The sequence below is a fragment of the Pleurodeles waltl genome, chromosome 5 (assembly GCF_031143425.1).
Source record: "Pleurodeles waltl isolate 20211129_DDA chromosome 5, aPleWal1.hap1.20221129, whole genome shotgun sequence".
NCBI classification, from domain to species: domain Eukaryota; kingdom Metazoa; phylum Chordata; class Amphibia; order Caudata; family Salamandridae; genus Pleurodeles; species Pleurodeles waltl.
In genome coordinates this window covers 1,719,660,272-1,719,677,800 of record NC_090444.1, presented here as the reverse complement: position 1 = coordinate 1,719,677,800, position 17,529 = coordinate 1,719,660,272, and the positions used below count along the sequence as shown (strand labels likewise).

Below are 17,529 nucleotides of genomic sequence, written 5' to 3'. Positions count from 1 at the left end.
GAAAAGAAGTGTAAGGAATGAGAAGCAATGTGTTTTTTTTTTCTCTGTAATTCTATTGTTTTTTTTTTTTTTTGTAAATAAGTTTTTTTTATTTGCTGTAATAAGAGATTAATTAGCATACTGAGGTTCGATTGAGCTGGTGGTGTCTTTTTTATGGACAATATTGCATACGAGGCTAGTTAACCTGTTTAAAGATGAATATTGTAATAATTAATGATTATGGTGTGTAGCTGAAGATATACTACTATAATAAAAGTAGTGTTTTTCTTTTGTTGCCTGCTCCACCTGTCTTAAGGGTAGAAAGTTCAGTTATGGTGGAAAGTTTGTATTTTTATGGTGCAAAACTAAAACGAGCATAAATGCAATTTGGCGTAGTGTTTATGGGGTCATGTTGCAAATGTGCAAACATTTTTTATTATTGTAAGTGAGGAATTTACTGTATATGGGGAAATAGGTGTAATTACTCAGCAGCTAAAAAACTAAGGCGTCCAAAGTCATAAGTGTTTTGGGGAAATAATATTGTGAATCCAGTGGGGAAAGCATCGAGGGGTAAAATGTGAATGGGCAACAAACAGCAAATCACGGCATCTTTTCTAAACTGTAGTCGTTTTCGCATGTTAATGGTGTGCTTTTGTAAAGTAACTGGAAGTAATGTAAAACTGTTCAATACCTTTGCATAGTGTTGTTGCTATATAAAAGACAGGGTCACCGTAATTATGCGATTGTGCGCACCAGTATTTGTAGGCAATTTATGCAATAGTATTTTATTGTGGAAAATTGGCGAAGTGCCGTACATGATAACAAATGCGGATGACCAGAGGGCAGTTAGGTGAAATCCGGAGGCCAAAAGCATAAGCACATGTAGGTACTTACACACTTGCTCACGAATAACAAAGTAGTTCTGAAAAAAAACAAAAAAAGAGGATGAAAAGGAGAACTTGCACCAATCAATGCGTGCGGAAATCCAAATAAACGAACAACAAATGCGGCAGCCTTTGGGAGATTAGCACATAATTAACTCTGGGAAATTACTTAATGTAAAGTAACTGATAGTAATATAAAGCATTTCAATGCTACCATGGTGTTGGCGCTATATACGTTTTACAAAAAATTACATTTTAAAAAGGAAGTTTGGGTTCAAGGGTGATTTTGGGGGTGTAGGGAATATATGCAAAGGTAGTTCAGTGTGTAAACTGCGGCTTGCGGGAGGTACAGGCCACTTTCAATATATGCGAAGAGCCACGGACAAGAGATTCCCGTGAGTTTAAAGCGTTATTAAATTCAGCGTGCAGACTGCGGCGCGAGGGAGGCAGACAGCCTTCTTCCAATAAATGAGTTACTGACCGAATAGGTGGATCCATGAGCTTAAGGCGTTGTTTACTAAAGTAACAAAGTAATATGAAGCGCTTTACTACCTTTGCGTAGTATTGTTGCTATATAAAAGCCATCGATTTTTGCATAATTATAGATTTGCTGCATTTTCCGCCTAATCCATCATCTGCCACACAGTCTGCAGATTTTACCCCTTAAATATTTTTTTCTCTATCTGGAGTGATTCAAAAGTTACTATGAACGCAGAAACGTGTTGCCCTGAATGGAATGCCCTTTGCAAAGCTGTACTGCTCGGTCTCCTTTTTGTTGCTAATTGCTATTTTTAGGCGTTACAATGGGTCTACTGTGACATAGCCAGTGGAAACAAGATTGATAAAAATGAAGCAATAATATAAAAAATGTGCCGCATTGTGCTGCATAATTTGCATTTGTGCCGCATAATTTACTCGACCATGCCGCTTAGTTTGGCCCTCTCCTGCCGTATAATCATTGTGGCTTTGATAACCGCGTACTAATTTGGGGAGTGTAGGGAATCTATGCAATAGTATTGTGGCGAAACTGCGAATTGCAGGAGATAAAAGGCGACATACAGAAAATATGAAATGGGAATGCGGACAACCAGAGAGAAATTAGAAGAAAGGCGAGGCCACAAGTAAAAGCACATGCGACCACAAAAATCAGTTGCTCACAAATAAATTCGTTTTTAAAAAGCGGATAAAAAAAGTACTTGTACCAAGCAATATTTCCGGGTAGAGTTGGCGTTATATAAATGTAACCTTTCAACTGTATTTTTTGAAAAGCAGGCTTATGTGCAAAGGTGATTGGGGAGTGTAGAGGGCCTGTGGAACAATAGTGTTCACATCCTTGCCCAATATCAACCCAAAACAAAATTGTAGAAAAAAAATCAGGATTGTTTGCGAGTGCGATTTTGGGAGTGTAGGTGATCTGTGCAACAAAGTTCAACGTGCTAATACTGCGGCGAGCTAGAGTCAGATCCGCTTCTTCCAACACACGAGGAAAACCACGGAGGGAAGAGGTAATTGCCCGGAGCTTAAAGTGCTGCATACCTTTACATGCTGTAACGTGGCGAATGTATAATAGCAACAAATAAAGATATGGGTAGCTTTTAGGAGATGAAATGGTTTCCCTGAAATTGTGCGCCGCAAAAGTAACAGCTTGTAATGTAAAGCCCTTCAATACATGCAGGCGGTGTTGGCGCGATATAAATGTAACGCAAAACAAAATTCTAAAAAGCAGTTTGTGTGCAAAGGTGATTTTGAGGGTGTAGGGAATCTGTGTAAAAAGTTAAACGGGTGTAAACTGCGGTGTGCGGGAGGTAGACAGGATACTTCCAAGTAATGCGGAGAGCCACAGACAGAGGAGGTGATTGCCCTGAGTTTAAGGCGTTCTTCAGTTCAGTGCTAAAACTGTGGGAGGTTGATAGGCTTCTTCCAAAAATGCAAAGAGCCAAGGACAGAAGAGGTGATTGCTCTGAGTTTGTCATTCTTCGGTTCAATGGTACAACTCAACGGGCGGGAGTTAGACTGGTAGTAATGCAAAGCCCTGCAATACATGCAGATACTGTTTGCGCTATACAAATTCAACTTAGAATAAATGCAAAGACCTACGGGCAGAAGAGCTGATTGCCTCGAGTTTAAAGCGCTTCAATACCTTTGCGTGATTCCACTGAGTTTAAAGTGTTTTCCAGTAAAGTAACTGGAAGTCATGTAAAGCACCTAAATACATTTATTATGAATGGAGGTGGCACCAACGAAATTCACAACAAATGTCAGAATATCCAAATACGTCGCTCCAGTGCAGCCTTTATTAGTTTCAATATACCAAACGGAAACCAGCCCAAGGCCGTATCCCACTACAAAGAAAGCAGCCAAAACCATTTCTGAAAAAGATAATTAAAAATAAAGGAAGGAAATAACTAAAAGTTAAAAAAAAAAAAAAAAAAAAAAATACTATAATGGTCAGTATTAAACTCCGTGATAGTCCAGTTAAATACCACGACCTCGAGGCTAATCATCCCATACTCCGGAGGCTCCCTCCGTTATTTCACCATTACACCATGTGGCTAGCCAGATAGATAATAAGGGCTTAAGTGCTCAATCACTCCTTAATGACATGTCTGGTGACCCTAACCGTTTCAGTGCCAAGCCATATGTTAGTTACTATCATACAAGCAAAAATTAACACAATCTTGGGTATAAAAACGAATAAGAAAAATAATGAAGAATAAATGCACAAAAGATGATGACAAGATCTAAAGTCGGATTCAAACCCTCCATCCATTCCATTAAACCCATGTGCGACTTGGTGCTTGTGCCACTCAACTTCACAGTGTAAATTAACTGCTATATGCTCTTTTAAGATATCCCAAACACATGTCTGAGAGATGTATTAAACAATTCCAACATCCCTGTTGTTAAACCGGTAAGTGTCCAAGAATTACCAGGAAACATCATTGTTATTCGCATTTTCATACTAATACGGTGTCAACGCCATTATTTTCACTTCTAGAAAAGTTCAACTGAAGCACCAATATGAAGCCCTAAGAAACGAGCATTTGCATTGCAATCGGTCTTGCATTTGTGCGAGGTAGCATTATTGGTGTTGTAAGTGACAATGTCTTTTACCCATGTCCTTCGGTTTGGAGTTGGATGTATGTGGTATGGAGTCGAATTATGTCGGTTGGATTGGAATTTAGTTGTGGAATTGTGTGTGTAGTGTATTTGTGTAGTGAAAGTATGTGGTATGGTAACTAGATGGGGTGAGAGCCGAACAGATAGAAAAGACGATAGAGAGGGGTTGGTGTTGTGTGCACTAAGTGGTGAATGAACTCCGTACAGAGGAGCAGAAAGAGTGCGTGAAAAAGAGAGGGGAGTGGAGAGCAGACATAAAGAGGAAGTGCCTGTGTACGCAGAAGACACCCCAAGAAGAGGAGGTGAGCCTGGGTTTTAGGGACGAAAACCTTGAAAAGGCATGGTATTAAACTTTGCTGGAAGAACTGAAGTCAACCACATAAGAAGGGAGGGGGCAGAGCATGACGGAGCAAGAGAGAGGGGTGAGAGAAAGTGAGTGGAAGGGGGGTACTCAGAGGTTGGGGTGGGAGGCAAGAGGTGGACCAGTGCACAGCACAAGGAGGTACAGGAGGGTAGCATGTGTGAGCAGGCAGTATAGAGGAGACGGGGAGTGTAAGGGGAGGGATGAGGGAGCAGGAGGATTGTGAGATGAGGGGTATAGGCATTGTAAGGGAGAGATGACTGAGTTGATGGAAGTATGAGTGAGAGATGGGTTGTATTGGAATTGTGGTGTGGAGTTGTGTAGTGGACATATGTGGCATGGTGTTCTGTGAATTATGTTGATAGCAATTTAATGACGTAATGTGTCCTGGTGAGATTGTGTGTTGGGTGACATGTTGTGGAGTTGAATTATGTAGTGTGCTGTTAAATTTTGCGGCATGATGTGGAAATCTATGGTGTGGATTGAAGGGACAACATAAAAAATGCCTTCTCTGGTAATTTTATCTCCACTTCCTTTTGAAGGAAAATATGGTCCTCCCCTTTCAAGAGTAAAGTCCCACCTCAATCACACAAGGTAGATACTGGCTTCTGCACAATGCCCATCGAACCCCAAGATAACTTCACAAATTATGCTGCAATACACTTTTTTTCCGTGGACTGACAGACAAAATACTTGGCATCACTCACGTGGAGACTCCTGCTGTGATGCTTATCTGCCTTGATGTCCAAGATCAAGCCAGCTTTTTTTTATGGAGGTGGTGTCAGGCACGCACAAGCACTCCAAATCAGCAGTGGCTGAAGTCCTACTGGAAACGCTCCAGAAAGAAATTACATCCATCAAACCTATGATTGATTTGGTCTGTAAGGATACAAGAACTATGTCCAGTAAAATGAATTCCCTAAAAGTGGACCTGGGAGCCTTCTAAACTCACTTAGATGTCACTAAGCAGAGAGCTGAGACCTTGGTTGATAAGCTAGTGGCACCTCAGAACCAACAAGTTCTAGAACTAAGCTGTGGCCTTGAATGGAAACTAGTGGACATCGAAGATAGGGGTAGGAGAAGTAATGTTTGCATTCTTGGTGTCCCCGAATGGACTGAATCGGGCAGTAGGACCAGCTCCCTGATATCCTTACTGCCAGAGCTCACTGATATTACTTGTGGGCTGCCCTCAGAATTTCAGTGCTCTCAATGAATATGAAAGTATGCAACAGAAAACTGTGATTCTCCTCAACCAATAATAGTCTACCTCCTTTGTCATAATCAGGCTAGACAGTTAGTGACGTTGGCCAAGCAGCACAAGAGTCCTTTTCACTACTAGGATGCGTCCATCTGTATTGTAGCTGACTTCTCTCATGACACCATGATCTGCCGTAAGAAATTACTGCCACTGAGGTCTTTATCATATATTGCATCTTGGGGCTCTCATCAATGCTTATTAGTATGGTGGGCTGTAGGGGAAATGATCGGGATCCTTGTGGTCCACCAGGGTGACCGGTAGGGGTGTGTAACACATGGGATCAGCGGATTGGGTGGAAAGAAACTAAGATGAACTTGGCTATTAGGGGATAGTGGTATGGGAGCAGCTGTGTGACTCAGGGAGGCAAAAGAGGGGGGAGGATGCAGCTTAGGTGGTGTGAAGTCAGTGCTGCTTACAATTAATGGCACCAATATTGAATTTACTGATCTAACCTTGAACTGTTGATAGATTCTTTTGAACCCACCAGCATGCACATATCCATGTCAGGAGACATTACCCCTGCCTCTGCCAGCTGTCGCATGACCGACCAGCAACAGGTCAACCGACCCCACTGAAGATGACACAGCAGAAAGGCAACGTCTTAAGGCCCTGATGAAACATTGGGAGGGCAAAGACAGCTGAAAGACCTATACAAAGAACAATAGGGGCAAAGGCAAATGGAGATTTTCATTGATACTCTTAAAGATATAACAAAAACTATGCTGGTGGCTAGTGTCATATCTACTATCTGGTAAGTTCAGTCCACTGGGGAGAGGACAGGCCAGGTCCTAGGTCACTGGCTGGTTGAAATTAACTTATTCTCAGTAGATCTGGGTCAGCATTGACATGTACTTTGGGGTCATTAACCTGGAGCTCCTTGCTTATCCCTTCCCCTCATGGATATCCATCTATCATATAGGGGCTGTCATAATTCCCAGATTCCGCCTTGTCGGTTTCCTGACCAGCATATACAGGAAGTGCTTGGTGGCCGAGTTGAGGGAAGTAAATCACCCAAAACTTTAATTTATTGTTGGTAGCTGATATAGAGTTCCGTGAGACCTGTGTACTGTACATTTAGATTTGCCTACTTGTTTTCTCCTTTTCTTTTCTTTTTGTGACTTCTAAACAGACACCTTTTATTGGACTTTACATTTGTGTCCTTAGTGTTTACTTCACTGTGGTTGGTGTGATCACCGATACACCTGTTCACACATTTTCAGACTTACATCAATGAGGTGCTAATCCTCGACAACTACCCCACTATCCTTTTCCCTGCTGCTGCAGTCAGTCATGCTTGCACTGCCCACTGGTGACTCCCAAAACCGCCTCCATCCTGACGAGAGCATCACTCTCCAAAAACGGTTGCATTTTTTCCCTTGATCCCCCCCCCCCCCCCCCCCCCCCCCCTGATGTCATTGGATTGAAACATTACATTAAACGAAAAAAACTCTTACTTACCTAGCTAGTGAAGTGCATGACATTGCCCTCTTCCAGAAGAGAAGCTCCTCTATCTACAGCTGAATCAGAGAAGCTTAGGATGGATTGGGTTATGGAGTAGTTGGTAGCAGCCTTCTTGATAGGACTGCTAGCACTGGCCCGCACCTTCTACTGCCTCACTCAAAGTGTGGAGTGGCTACCCTCTATTGGAAATAACTCTTATGTGCCACCCACAAAAATTGGACCGACTCAGGGGCCAGATACGTCTTTGTAAAATTAAAGACCAAGGAAGCCACAATGATAGTGATCTCAATTTATGCCCCTAATCATGATGGCATATTTTTTTCTTCACCTTTCAAGACTATTTACAGAATTTGGTCACACTGAAGTGGTGGTGGGTGGAGAGTGGAACTTGGCCTGAGGCCTATATAAAGACCAGTCTGGAACATGAAAGATCATGGCTTAGTGGACCCCTAGTGCTTACTATACCCTAGTGTTGAAGAATATACTTTCCTGTTTATATGGCGCCTGATCTAGAAGTGACTACTACCGTATTGATCACCTCACTATAGCCTTTGAGAGACTGCACAATAGTGGAAAGTGGGCTTCGGACCATGCATTTGTGATCCTGGAACTGGCACTAGGCCATGTTGCCCCCAAATGCTGGTCCCTAAAAACATCCAACTACAAACGTCTGGAAGACCAAAAAACTTGCTGACTACTTATGTAGGAAGTTGGCTCTGTATGTACTATTTCAAAGTAAGAAATAGCATGTACAGAGTCCAAGGGTTCCCCTTAGAGGTAAGATAGTGGCAAAAAGAGAATTCTAATGCTCTATTTTGTGGTAGTGTGGTCGAGCAGTAGGCTTAGAGGGTAGTGTTAAGCATTTGTTGTACACACACAGGCAATAAATGAGGAACACACACTCCAAGACAATTCCAGGCCAATAGATTTTTACATAGAAAAATCCTTTCTTAGTTTATTTTAAGAACCACAGGTTCAAGATTTACAAACAATACTTTAAAGTTATTTCACTTAGGAACTTTAGGAACTTTGAATTAGCAAAATAGCATATACAGTTTTCACACAAATGGCAATAAGCTATTTTAAAACTGAACACTTAGTGCAATTTTCAACTGTTCCTGGGGGAGGTAAGTGTTTGTTAGTTTTGCAGGTAAGTAAACCACCTACAGGGTTCAAAGTTGGGTCCAAGGTAGCCCACCGTTGGGGGTTCAGGCAACCCCAAAGTTACCACACCAGCAGCTCAGGGCCGGTCAGGTGCAGAGGTCAAAGTGGTGCCCAAAACGCATAGGCTTCAATGGAGACGGGGGTGCCCCGGTTCCAGTCTGCCAGCAGGTAAGTACCCGCGTCTTCAGAGGGCAGACCAGGGGGGTTTTGTAGGGCACCGGGGGGGAGGGGGGCACAAGTCAGCACAAAAAGTACACCCTCAGCGGCATGGGGTGGCCGGGTGTAGTGTGCAAACAGGTGTTGGGTTTGCAATGAAGTTCAATGGGAGACCAAGGGGGTCTCTTCAGCGATGCAGGCAAGGGGCGGGCTCCTCGGGGTAGCCACCACCTGGGCAAGGGAGAAGGCCACCTGGGGGTCGCTCCTGCACTGGAGGCCGGATCCTTCAGGTCCTGGGGGCTGCGGGTGCAGTGTCCTTACCAGGCGTCGGGTCTTTGAAGCAGGCAGTCGCGGTCAGGGGGATTCCCTCTGCAGGCGTCGCTATGGGGGCTCAGGGGGGTCAACTCTGGCTACTCACGGGCTCGCAGTCGCCGGGGAGTCCTCCCTGTAGTGTGTGTTCTCCACAAGTCGAGCCGGGGGCGTCAGGTGCAGAGTGCAAAGTCTCACGCTTCCGGCGGGAAACGTGTTTTCTTTAAAAGTTGCTTCTTTGTTGCAAAGATGTTTCTTCTTTGGAGCAGAGCCTCTGTCCTCAGGAGTTCTTGATCCTTTTAGATGCAGGGTAGTCCTCTGAGGCTTCAGAGGTCGCTGGACCCTGTGGAACGCATCGCTGGAGCCGTTCTTTTGAAGTGGGGAGACAGGCCGGTAGAGCTGGGGCCAAAGCAGTTGGTGTCTCCGTCTTCTCTGCAGGTTTTTCAGCTCAGCGGTCCTTCTTCGTCTTAGGTTGCAGGAATCTATCTTGCTGGGTTCTGGGGGCCCCTAAATACTCGTTTTAGGGGTGTGTTTAGGTCTGGGGGTTAGTAGCCAATGGCTACTAGCCCTGAGGGTGGCTACACCCTCTTTGTGCCTCCTCCCTGAGGGGAGGGGGGCACATCCCTAATCCTATTGGGGGAATCCTCCATCTGCAAGATGGAGGATTTCTAAAAGTCAGTCACCTCAGCTCAGGACACCTTAGGGGCTGTCCTGACTGGCCAGTGACTCCGCCTTGTTTTTCTCATTATCTCCTCCGGCCTTGCCGCCAAAAGTGGGGCCGTGGCCGGAGGGGGCGTGCAACTCCACTAGCTTGAGTGCCATGGGGTGCTGTTACAAAGGGGGTGAGCCTTTGAGGCTCACCGCCAGGTGTTACAGTTCCTGCAGGGGGAGGTGAGAAGCACCTCCACCCAGTACAGGCTTTGTTACTAGCCACAGAGTGACAAAGGCACTCTCCCCATGTGGCCAGCAACATGTCTGGTGTGGCAGGCTGCTAAAACTGGTCAGCCCACACCGGTAGTCGGGTATGGTTTCAGGGGGCATCTCTAAGATGCCCTCTGGGGTGTATTTTACAATAAAATGCACACTGGCATCAGTGTGCATTTATTGTGCTGAGAAGTTTGATACCAAACTTCCCAGTTTTCAGTGTAGCCATTATGGTGCTGTGGAGTTTGTGCATGACAGACTCCCAGACCATATACTCTTATGGCTACCCTGCACTTACAATGTCCAAGGTTTTGCTTAGACACTGTAGGGGCATAGTGCTCATGCACTTATGCCCTCACCTATGGTATAGTGCACCCTGCCTTAGGGCTGTAAGGCCTGCTAGAGGGGTGACTTATCTATACCTATAGGCAGTGTGGGGTTGGCATGGCACTCTGAGGGGAGTGCCATGTCGACTTAGTCATTTTATCCCCACCAGCACACACAATCTGGCAAGCAGTGTCTGTGCTGAGTGAGGGGTCCCCAGGGTGGCATAAGACATGCTGCAGCCCTTAGAGACCTTCCCTGGCATCATGGCCCTTGGTATCCGGGGTACCAGTTACAAGGGACTTACCTGGATGCCAGGGTGTGCCAATTGTGGAAACAAAGGTACAGGTTAGGGAAAGAACACTGGTGCTGGGGCCTGGTTAGCAGGCCTCAGAACACTTTCAAATCATAACTTGGCATCAGCAAAGGCAAAAAGTCAGGGGATAACCATGCCAAGGAGGCATTTCCTTACAACTTATATCAGTACTTAGACATTAATGAACCTTTGGTTGCCTTATCAGAGGTTTTCTGGGCAGCAGCAAAAGCAATCATTAGAGGTGATCAGAAGAGAGACTTGGCATTTAATCAAAGGGCCTCTCCAGACAAAATAGCAACCCTAGAACGTGGCATCCCACTTTTGACTCAGCAGTACACGATGAAGCCTACCCAACAACTCCTCAGATGGCGCAAAGCAGCGAAATATGAGCTGAATGCACACTTCACCATGCAGGCAGAGTATGTCCTACTTTGCTTAAAGTGGAGACATTATGAACCAGGGGAAAAAGCAGGCAGTGCAGCTCAAACAGCAAAATGTGTGCATAGCTGTACCAGCAGTTAGGGACTGGGAAGATAAACTGATCATGCATCCAACTGCCATAACAAAGACCTTTGCGCAATTCCTTGGGAAAATATATAGTGTTGAAGCAGCTGCCAACCTGCTGTGTGAAAATTTATTCATGGCACGGGTTCGACTACCTACGTTGTTGGATGAGTTGGCAGCAGTTGGAGATCACCGAAGAGATTACAGCTGCGATTTCAGCCATGCCCAGTAACAAAGCTCTGGGGATGGATGGCTTCCCTCACGAGTTTACAATACTGGTACCACAGGCAGAATATGTGCTAAATTTAACCAGGCTCCCATTAGCCTCCTCTTGAAGCCCAATAAAGACCCAACACAATGTGCAAGTTAATGCCCAATGTCCTTAATAAATACGACATGAAAATATTGGCCCTAGTAATTGCTACCAGATTAAAGAAAAACATCCCAAAACTTATACATAACTCAGGTTTTTTTTGTCACTGGTTGCTTCTCCAGGAATCATTTAGGGCTCTTATTTAATGTCCTCTGGAAAGTGAAAGACGACAAAGCTAACAAGATATTGTTGTCCCTAGATGCAGAAAAGGCGTTCATCACGGTAGAATGGGGATACATCTTTAGATCATTGAGGAAGGTAGGCGTTGGTACAGGATTTCTTGACAAGATACTGTCTACTGTGATCCTACTGCACACGTTGACTGGGGGGTTGGGCATATGTTGCAGCCCTTTGCCATATCTTGAGGGACTAGACAGGGTTGTCTGCTTTCCTCCCTCTTATTCCTCATAGCCTTACAACCACTCACAGTGGCTATGTGTCAGTGTAAGAAAATACGGAGCATCAAGATGACTGCTGGACCCACTAAACTCTTACTCTACCCACTAAACTCTTACTCTACCCCGACGTCATCCACACACTCAGTGACCCAGAAGCCTAGATTCAGTATCCTCTGACTTTGGAGTTTTCAACCTTTTCTGAATAAAAGATTAACTGGTTGAAGTGCGAAGTGTTGCTGATCACGAAATGCCCGATTAGAATGTTCATAATGCGTGGAAATCCACAGGATTCAGTTACCTGGGATTCCAGGTTACCAGAGACTTCCAGTATGACGACTGACAATTTGCAGAGGTTGGTGGCACAAATGGACCGTGACTTCCACAGGTGGTCCGCCTTACCGCTCTCCTTGTGGGGTAGATCTCAAGTGGTAAATAGTTACTGCTCCCTGTAGGAAAATGCCTCTGATGGCATGGTTACCCTCTAACTATTTGCCTTTTGTTGATGCTAGTTATGATTGAAAGTGTGCTGGGACCCTGCTAACCAGGCTCCAGCACCCTAAACTGTACCTTTGTCACCACAATGGGCACAGCCCTGGCACACAGATAAGTCCCTTGTAAATGGTACCCCTGGTACCAAGGGCCCTATGGCCAGGGAAGGTCTCTAAGGACTGCAGCATGTATTATGCCACCCCAGGGACCCCTCTCTCAGCGCATGCACACTGCCTCACAGCTGGTGGGGAGATTACTAAGTCGACATGGCACTCCCCTCAGAGTGCCATGCCCACAACCCACTGCCTGTGGCATAGGTAAGTCACCCCCCTAGCAGGCCTTACAACCCTAAGGTAGGGTGCACTATACCACTGGTGAGGGCATAGTTGCATGAGCAGTATGCCCCAACAGTGTCTAAGCCAAATCTTATACATTGTAAGTGCAGGGTAGCCATGAAGAGTATATGGTCTGGGAGTTTGTCAAACACGAACTCCACAGTTCCATAATGGCTACACTGAATACTGGAAGTTTGGTATCAAACTTCTCAGCACAATAAATCCATACTGATGCCAGGGTGGGATTGATTGAAAAATGCACACAAAGGGCATCTTAGAGATTCCTCCTGTATACCAGTCCAACTACTAGTGCTAGGCTGACCAGTGTCTGCTAGCCTGCCACACCCAGACAGGTTTCTGGCCACATGGGGTGAGTGCCTTTGTCCCTCTGTTGCCAGGAACAAAGCCTGTACTGCGTGGAGATGCTTTACACCTCCCTCTGCAGGAACTGTAACACCTTGGGTTGAGCCTCAAAGGCTCAAGCCTGGTGTTACAGCGCCCCAGGGCACTGCAGCTAGTGGAGATGCCCGCTCCTCTGGACACAGGCCCCACTTTTGGTGGCAAGTTCGGAGGAGATAATGAGAAAAATAAGGAGGAGTTACCCACAAGTCAGGACAGCCCCTAAGGTGTCCTGAGATGAGGTGACCCCTGCCTTAGGAAATCCTCCATCTTGTTTTGGAGGATCCCCCATTTGGATTAAGAATGTGCCACCCTCCCACAGGGAGGAGGCATAAAGAGTGTAACCATCCTCCAGGACAGTAGCCATTGGCTGCTGCCCCCCAGACCTAAACACCCCCCTAAATTGAGTATTTAGGGGCAACCCTGAACCCGGAAATCAGATTTCTGCAGCCTGAAACCAGGACTGCTGACCTGAAAGCCCGCCAGAGATGACTGAGATGACAACTGACTTGACCCCAGCCCTACTGGCCTGTCTCCAGACTCAAAGAACCTGCACAGCGATGCATCCAGCAGGACCAGCGACCGCTGGGGACTGCCCTGCACCCAAAGGACCAAGAAACTCCTGTGGACAGCGGCTCTGTCCAAGAAACAACCATGTTTAAAGGGGCTCCAGCCTCACTCCGGAAACGCGAGTCCCCAACACTCTGCACCAGACGCCCCCGGCTCTTGTCCAGAAGAAACACTACAGAGAGGACCCCCAGGCAACACCCACGACGTGGACACCCTGAGATGACGACCTTGCACCATCCCTGTGGAATCCAAAGGCTTCCCCTGACAGCGACTGGCTGGTAAGAAAGGAACCCGACGCCTGGAAGAAGCACTGCACCCGCAGCCCCCGAGAGAAACCAACTACTGGTGCAGGAGTGACCAGCAGGCGACCCTCATCCTTTCCCAGTCAGTGGCTGGCCTGAGAAGTCCCCATGTGCCCTGCCTGCATCGCCAGAGTGACCCCGGGTCTCTCCATTGATTTCTATCTACAACCCAACACCTACTTGGCACACTGCACCCGGCCGCCCCGTGCTGCTGAGGGTGTATTTTGTGTGCCTATTTCTGACCCCCCCCGTGCTCTACAAAGCCACCCTGGTCTGTTCCCCGAGGATGCAGGTACTTACCTGGTAGCAGACTGGAACCGGAGCACCCTGTTCTCCATAGGCGCCTATGCTATTTGAGCACTACTTTGACCTCTGCACCTGACCGGCGCTGTGTTGATGGTGCAGGGTGTTTGGGGTTGACTTGAACCCCCAGCAGTGGACTGCCTATGCCCAGGAGACTGAACTTGTAAGTGCTCTACTTACCTGATAAACTAACCAATACTTACCTCTCCCTGGAACTGTTGATTTTTGCAATGTTCACTTTTAAAATGGCTTATTACCATTTTTGCCAAGACTGTGTACATTAGTGTCTTAATTAATTCAAAGTTCCATACTTACCTTTGCCAAGTAGCTTACAATTTATATACTTACCTAAATTCTGAATCTTGTGGTTCTAAAATAAATTAAGAAAATATTTTTCTATATAAAAACCTATATATATATCTAATTCTGCCACTATCAACCTCTAAGGGGAACTCTTATACTCTGCACACTATCTCTCACTTTGAGATAGTATATACAGGGCCAACTTCCTACACTGCCAGATTCAATTCTACTTTTGGCATGCTACCACTTGGGATTCCTTAGACTTTCCGTTTGGCCATAAATAAGTGTGTTAACATTTATCTCGGCGACCATAAAGCCTAAGCTTGAATCTGCAAAACTTCACGCAGGCATATGAGAGGGAGGCGGGGGGTGCTGGCCCTATCAGTCGCCTGTTAGGACACATTTACTTAAGTGGCACAACTCCAAGGTGCCATCTCCTACCAGATTACTATTGGCTCACTATACTCTTGCGATATTACCTGTGAGGCAAGGGGTCAATGGCAGGCCTTCTTAGATGTTGAATATACTGATGAAGACTGGTCGGATTTGCTTGGTAAATCTGACAAGACCTTAAGAGAGGCCCTATTAACATTTTCTTATTTGGAAATACATGGCTGGTACTGGGCCCAGTACAAGTTGAAAAGGGATCATCTACTGCCTCACAAACTGCTGGAGAAACCAGGAACCTAGGTGCAACTTGTTTCATATACTATGGTCCTGTATGAAATTATCCTGCTTCTAGGTAGATATGTGGAACACATTGTGAAATACTAGCACCATTTCCTTTATAGTGTCGGCCAAACTTGCAGCCTTACTTGATGTTCTAGTTGTATACTGGTTCGAAATGGATATTGATGGCCGTTATGCTCGCTACAGTCTCCATTCTCAGGTGTTTGCTCCCTACTACACTTACAACACACCAAGAATGGACCACAGAACTTTCGTTTAGCCACTTTTGAGAGGCGCATATATAAAATTCAGAACAAACTTACACAGTTCTAAGACTTGTGGGGTCTTTTCATAAGATTAAGTGAATCCTATCCCTAGACAATGAATGACAATTGTGTGTTTACTCAATATAGTTTTCATAATGTCTTCATCTCCCATACATATGTCCGGGACTCAACAAGATGGAGAGATTTAAGAATAACGGACTGATTCCGTGAACATGGACTAGTGTACTGATTTGTAGACTGGAGAAAGTGATGGGCTTGGGAGAAATGTTTGGGAGGGGCGCTGCTCTTTGGTTTTCTTCTGCTCTTTGTTCTTTTTCTGCTCTTTGTTCTTTACTATTTACTTCTTGCTCTTATACTCGTTCTTGATCACTGTATTGACGGCATTGGTATTGGCTTACACTCTTCAAACTACCCTTCATTTTGCTCCCTCCACTTTTTTGCTTTTTTTTTCCTCTTATCAGACATTTGTGTATACAGTTGTTTTAATTCATGCTATGTTTCTTTAGTCTTTTAGGCCTATATACTGTTATAGCCTGGTTTATTGCTTTGGACGTCTTGCATTCTAAAATAGTACAGAAGGATTTCAGAAGAAATTCTTCCGCGTCACAAATACCATCTCTGGATGTTACCCATCCCTGTGTACACTAGTTCGTCCTAATAGGCGGAAAATGAAAGAGTACACTTCTCAGGGAGATTGGGTGTTGGGGGAGAGCAGAGGAACCCTAAGTATGCGACCTGGGGTGGAGAAGCACCCCACCAAGGAACGCTTTTGATGTGATCACCCTGGCCATAACCATAAGGAGCAGTGGGTCCCAACTTTCCAGGTCCATTCTGTTGCCATGTCCTACATGTCAACAGTCATGGGCCGGAGGACCGGCCTCATTGTGTCAAAAAGGCCTCCAGCACCTCCATCTATAGTCCTGTTAGAGGTTCTCGCCGCAACCGGTCTTTCTTTGTCTCTTAGAGCTGCGGCCTCCACCCTGACCAGGAGCTCCTGGGATGCTTGTCATGTATGTGGAGGACCCGCCTGCAACCTCTAGTGGAGTTCTGATTCCCCCTTTGCCAGTACCATTGCTAAAATCCAGAAACCTGTCTCCCAGTTTGCGTAACTTATTCCGTGGGTAATCACCCAGCAGGCAGATCATTAGGGTACCAATATTTCTCCTGTTCAGCGTGCGCTCCACGTCGGTGGTCACTAAGTGCCAACAACACTTGACCAGAGGACATGCCGAAACAATGTGTAAGAGTCCAACCTTCTCCAGGCACTTCACGTGTTCTGTCTGCCTGATAATGTTTGTGATGGAGAGTCTGGTATGAGCCTGCTCCAAGGCCATTCTCTACTCCCTGTTCTGGAGCCTCCTACCCAGCGCTACATCCCGCCAATCACTCCTTTGAGGAAGTTAATCTGTGGTCATTTCTACTGCTGACTCGTAAAGCCATGAAATCAGTCTGCACCCATGACCAGATGTCGGGAGGACATGCAGAAACTCATGTGTCTGGGACTCCTCCTGACCTCCAAACCAGAGGCTCCTAATCGCTGCCTCTATCTCAGATAGGCCTTCTTCCTCCACTAGTGAGTCCAGTGAATATAGCATTCTCTTCTCGTAAGTTCCCTACAATTTCTATGCCCACCGCCGGCCACTAGTTCCAGCCTGTGTTCTGAGAAGTAGCCCACCAGTCAAGTGGGGAGTCCCTCCAGCAGGATCACCAGGCCATAGAGCACCTGATGATGTAACGTCACCACCAAGGCCCTCCAGCATCTCAAAGCAAAAGTCAGAAGTGTCAATGGGTAAGGGAAGGGACTCCCCTCAAAGCTCGACCCAGTAACAAGGCCACCAGTGTACCCTCACATTGGGGTTCATCAAAATCAACCCCCTCAATCCTCCCCCCGGCCCTTCACATTCCTGCCCACCAGCCATTTTGCCATCCACTGTAGCTGTACCAACAAAATGGAGTTCCATGTCAGTAACACCCTACCCAGACCTTCAGTTCTAGTAGGCCGGCATAGTGTTCAAGCGACACCAGATTCCCTTTCCCATCCCAGATTAATTCCCGGATCACAGTGTCAAGGGCCCGAAACAAACTCCAAGAGATTAAAAGTGCGCGGTTGGCGAAGTAATATAACACCCGTGGGAGGATCGCCATCTTAGTAAGAGCTACTGCACCTTGATTTGGAGTTTAAAGGACTGCCAGAATTCCACATTTCCTCTGAGTCCCTGGAGCACAGGTTGGCTTCCCTCGTGCCCTCCTTGTGAAAGATTGCATTCCAAAGTATTTCAACTGGCTTGGTGCCCATTTGGTACGGTGCTCTGTCACAGAATGTGGCAGGTCAACCCAACCT

General features: G+C 46.0%; 1 protein-coding gene across 2 annotated transcripts in view; it reads left to right on the top strand.

Moving 5' to 3' along the window:
* TDRD6 (tudor domain containing 6) overlaps positions 1-17,529 on the top strand; it is a 1,091,010-nt gene that overhangs the window by 120,844 nt on the left and 952,637 nt on the right. The gene's annotated exons all lie outside the window — the stretch shown is intronic.